At 42.8% G+C, this 5,420-nt stretch overlaps 1 long non-coding RNA gene across 1 annotated transcript; it reads right to left on the reverse strand.

Moving 5' to 3' along the window:
- Window positions 1-263: 263 nt before the first annotated feature.
- LOC120591595 (uncharacterized) lies at window positions 264-4,990 on the reverse strand. The gene is made up of 3 exons (XR_005649925.1): window positions 4,788-4,990; window positions 2,209-2,344; window positions 264-651 (listed from the first exon to the last, which is right to left on the reverse strand). It is a non-coding gene; the product is annotated as an uncharacterized LOC120591595 (long non-coding RNA).
- Window positions 4,991-5,420: the final 430 nt, after the last annotated feature.

Below are 5,420 nucleotides of genomic sequence, written 5' to 3' on the forward strand. Positions count from 1 at the left end.
TTTATTGGGACTTCGGCCCATCTGTGGAGTTTTACAGCCATTGTGTTTCACTCTCACTCGCCCAGTCAAGGCTGGCCTGGTTTGCTACATGAGCACAGGAGGCCCTAAGGCTGCAGGGTAATTCCTGTGCAAGCACAGACTGTAACCTGCATCTCTGCATGTGGCGTGAGTGTTGAAGCAGAGGTTTCTCAAGAGTCCACACAGCTAAGGCTATCAAAACAGCTTGACACATAATTTCAGAGGCTTTTCAGCAATACAGATCATTCAATTTATGGTCACTTCTGAGCCAACTCTTTATTCCCATACAATAAAAGCCTTTATTTTCACAAACTCTAGCAAATTACTACAAACTCCAGACAGGAAACTTTCTGGTCTACCACATGGTCCAGGGAAGCACTTTCTCTGTTTGCTGGGAAATTCACCCCTTACTTGGGGAGACGGGGCTGACAGAGCTGGTGTGAGTAAAGAGGTAATTCTTCCATTACAAAGTAAATGGGCTCATTCCCACACACTGTGACTTCATAGCTGACCAATGGTACCTGGTTTCTTTCGCAAGTTTCCAGTATCTCTGTCTCAAAAGGAATGCTGCACCTTTTGGTTGTCTCTGACGAGTAAAGATCCCCTTTTTGTTCCCCATTACTCTCGGTGGTGCTAAAAGAAATAAGCAAAAGTTGTTTCAGATGACTTCTGATGGGCAAAATTGGAGCCAAGCTGGAGCCAAGCTGGACACTAAACAGAAATATCCTCTTACAGTTTATGGTTGCTTGGTGAAATGGTATCTAATATGGCCACTTAATGGGCTAAAGTTTTATCTACTACTGCTCCCACAAAACACCTCAGCTCCCTGGTGTGTTAATTTCTCATCTGTTACAGGAAAAGGTCCAAAATTGTTTATCTCTTACTTGCAAAATTAGGTTTAAAATATATGGGTAGCCAGCTGCCTGAAAAAGTTACCCTTGGAAAGACAACTCTCCTAATGGGAGCTAGCCTTCTGACCAGTCAAAGGTGCCTAGGTAGGATTTCATACAAGATTTCAAAGTCCTTCCAGGCAGACTTCCAGCCAAGTTCCCACTTCTGGTAGTTGGTCTGCCAGAGTTGAAGCTGGGAAGGGAGCAACACCTTCTCTCCACCCGCTAGTGAAACCACAGCTTCTATGAAATGAAAAGGAAGTCTTTCCCACCAATAAGTTCAAGACCATAATTTCCTCCACGATAAGCAGATGCCAGGCACTGTGCCAAACACTTCATCAAATGGCATTCCTATATCAACCTGAAAGGTTGTAGGCATTTTCCCCACTTTACGGGTTTATGAAAAGGTTAGGTAACTTGTCCAAGGTCACAAAGCTAATTTCTCACTACACAAAGCCGGTGCACCTATACATGAAACTAGATCGCCATCCAAGATATCTCCAAAAGTCATTAATCTTATTGGCCAAGAAGAATAGAGGCTCCTGTTCTCATTCTGCCTTCTGTTCACCTCTCCATTCTAATTCTCAATTCAACTCAAACCTTCCAAAAACCTGTCTTTCCCTATAAGTAAAGTACTGGAATTCCCACTACCGCCAAATCCTCCCCACACCCACCGCCAATGCTATCCTAAGTTTATCATATATAAAGAAACTAGTAACCTAGAGATGTAAAAAGAAATGAGAAACATTCATCTGGAACTTAACTGAAGTAGCTCTCATCTATCCCCGCTTGAGAAAGACTACAGATGGTATTCCCTTTGAAGACTTTTAAACGCTCCCACATTCGAAACACTTTGACACATCCCTGTATTCGATGAACCTGCCTTGTACAAGTGAATAATATAAACCAGACTGAACTGTCTTACGTTTCTCAGGTTTTGTACCCTACACTGGAATAATGAGCATATCTCACAAGTAAACCCAACATGAAGTCAACTTTTTCCTTACTACTGCGAAACAGACAAGGCAAGTTAGCCATTTTGCCTCAAAATGGTAGTCTCTCCCATTTGCTTATTTTTTTATTTTAATTTTCTTTTACCATAAAATGAGTTGGAAAGGAGGCAAGTGATGCTGTTTGCTAAATGCAACTTACTTTTCCTAGGAAATTCTCTATGTAACTTACAATGACTAAACAGCTTTCTCTCTCGTTTCCAGTGCTCTTACAACCAAATGTCCTGAACTGAAAGGCCAATGTGAAAAAATTAGAAATGGCACATTCCCCTCACCAAATTGCCACTTACACTGGTCAGTCATAAAATCAGCAAAATTCCAGATGAGCTCTCCAACCACATATTCTTTGCGTTTTTGATCCAGAACCACATGATACTGCTCTAGCAGATCTTTCTGGTACTCTTCACTGAACATCAGAGGTGGATCCTGGAATTCAAGGCAAAGAGAGAATTTAAGAGTCAGAACTGGCAGAATTGTAAATGTCAAATGAAAATAAAGATCCATGTGATGATGACCAAAATATCTGTCCTCAAGGTGGGCTGTAGTGACTGACTGCAGGACTCAGTCGTGCTGGTGTAGAGACACAGCCAGGGTAGGATGTAGCCCGGAGGAAAAAAACGTTTTAAACAACCTTAATTAGTCACTATTTATAAATATAATTTGATACTTGCTTTATCTTACTTTTCCATCTCTATTCGCCAGTGCGGTGAAGTAAAACTGTCTTTGAATTATAAATTTGAAGCTCAAGTTTTAAGTAGCCGCAAGTGTATAATTTGAGAACTAGTATGACTCAGATTTAACTCACCTCAGATTCATCTGTATCTGGTCTGGGTAAGTAGCTGCTGTTTAGCACATTCATTCATTCAACAAATAACTATTTCCTATCTGCTAATATGGCAGGCATTAGAGAGAGTGATAAACAAGAAAGATGAGTTTCCCTGCTCTCAGGCTTTATAATCTGGCAAGAAAGACACAACTTGTAAGTGTAATGAGAGTAAATAAAAAGAGTGCAAAGCAAGAGCCAGGGGGATGTTTAGCAGGAGGAGTTAATTGAGACAAGGAGCCGCAGGAAGCTTTCCTGAGGAATTATTTAAGCTAAGACCTGCCAAGTGAGGAGAAGCCTATCCGAAACAAAAGCAGAAGGCCACATCTACGAATTCATCCAATATCTGGTGAGAAGTTCCTATGCAGCCTGTACTAGGATATAGTAATCTTTTATATTTTCCTGGGTCTGAGTTCTTGTTGTTGGGTGTGAGTTTCCATCACAAGGGAAATTGGGGGGAAGCTCAAGCCTTAGATGCTGAAGGATGCAGCATTCTGACCATCTGTGAGAGAACAAAACCCTCTTGGCTTTCTTTTCCAATGAGAGGGATTAAAATGCTATATAAGATGCACTGAAAATATAACTCTACAATTAAGCCATGTTTTGTTCCAGTTCCAAAGCTGATTTGGAGGACAGGGCAAAATGTAAATTTTCTTACTTGGTTTTAATGAAAATGACCTTGCATTGTCTAATATTAGTCACGAATGGCTATTTAAATTTAAAACTAAATTAAAATAAATCATTCGGTCAAACTAGTTACATTTCAAGTACTCAAGAGCCACATGTGGCTAGTGGGTACCCTTTCGGACAGCAGAAATACAGAACATTTCCATCAGTGCAAAAGATTCTATCAGACGGTGCTAACCTAGACTCTTTCAGAGTTTCTTAAAAATTCAGAGTTGGCTACACCTTTCCAAAGAGGGAGAACAAATGTGCATATACACTGTCTTCGTGAGCTATTTTTCCCCCTTTATTGGTTTGTACAAGTGACATTCTGTGTAAGCAAGATGAATTTAAGGGTGTGAACAGAATAATACAGTCCAAGTAGCTAGCTGTTCAACATACAAAGGACAAGCATATTAAGAAATATGTGTTAACAAAGAATCCCAGTAGTTGTGACAGGCCAGTGTGAGTTGGCTGGGGTGGAGAAGGGTGCCTGGCTGTGGTTCGAGAATCCACATGAAGATATCCTCACAAGACAAAGCAGCATATCTTTGGTGAGGAAATGGACAAAACAATGAGAAAAAGGCTAGTGACAAAAACTTGCTCCAAGATTTCATCCATTCCCTTAACAAATATTGTTTAGCACCCGCTGTGTGCTGAACACTACTGACAGCTTAGAAAGCAACAATAAATAAGATGCAGTCTCCCTCCTGGAGCCCACAGTCTGGTCAAGGAGAGAGCCAAAGAAATAATGACAGTACACAATGAGAAACACCGAGACAGAGACCAAGCAGAAGGGACAGTTTCCTCTGGCTGGGGCAGGTGGGGTAAACCTCACCAAAGAGGAAACGTCTAAGCTGAGACTTGAACACGGAATTAGAATCCATTGCTTGGCAATTATAGTACTAACAAGGGCATTCTAGGCAGAAGGAACAGCCAAAGCCAGAACAGGCACCATTGGGAATAGTAAAAACAGTCCAGTGTCAAAGGGTGAAGGCAGAGGAGGATAAAGACCTCAGAGAGGGCAGAGAACAAAGACGTTGACTGCCCTGACAAGGGATTAGGGCTTTGTCTTGTAGGCCAGGGGAAGCCAATGACCAGACTTCCAAGGTTTGGACTTGTTCAAAAGACTATTTGGAAAGCTAGTGGGAACAAGGAAACATGGCCAGTAAGGAGGCTGCCTCAAGCAAGTCACCCAAAGGCCTCGGTCCTGGGCAGCCATGAGTGCAGAGGGGCAGGCCAAGGTAAGCCTGAAGAACTGCAGGGAGAGCATCAGGACAAGTAAGGGATGGGGAAGGAAGCACATTTCTAACCTGGGGCAATGAGTGACATCACTGCCTAAGAGAGTGAATAAAAAAAACCAGAACATTCTACACTACTTACATGGTGAAGCCCTACAATGGCATCTGCTCCATACTCGCTCTGGATAATTGGCTTCTGATACTTTCTATACCAGTTCTCAAACTGGGTTGCCAGCTGCAGCTGAATCGCCTCCAGGTGCCCAAAGTCATGATACCAAGAGAGGTAACTATTCACACAGATGATGTCCACATACGGTGCCTAGGACAAGAGCATTAAAGCTTGTTCACGAAGCAGAAGACTGCATAATACAGTGATAGGACTCTCATACCCGGGGGCTCTTCTGGCAGAGGAGGTAAGAAGGGAAGGTCGAAAAGAATTCAGACGCTTACATGTGCAGGAAATAAGTCAAAAAGTGACCTGAATGGAGCAAGTCTATAATTCTGAACTGATGCTCCTGACCTGGCTGTAGCTGGGCTCTTGTGAGGGCTACGAGAGGCAGAGCCGGCACCTGATGAGCTGAGCTGGCCTCAGTGGAAGCCCAGGGCCCATCCCAACTGGATTCTGTTCCTCTCCTGGTAGTGTTTCTGTCGCTGGTCTTCCCTCACCTGGCCCTGGAGAAATGTTCCCAGCTGAGGGGTAGATGCACTTTTTGTCTTTACAAAGAATCTCGATTTGCCATACCATTCCTGAACTAGTGTTGTGGGCCATCAGGTG

This window comes from Pteropus medius, unplaced genomic scaffold, assembly GCF_902729225.1.
Source record: "Pteropus medius unplaced genomic scaffold, Ma_sr-lr_union100, whole genome shotgun sequence".
NCBI classification, from domain to species: Eukaryota; Metazoa; Chordata; class Mammalia; order Chiroptera; family Pteropodidae; genus Pteropus; species Pteropus medius.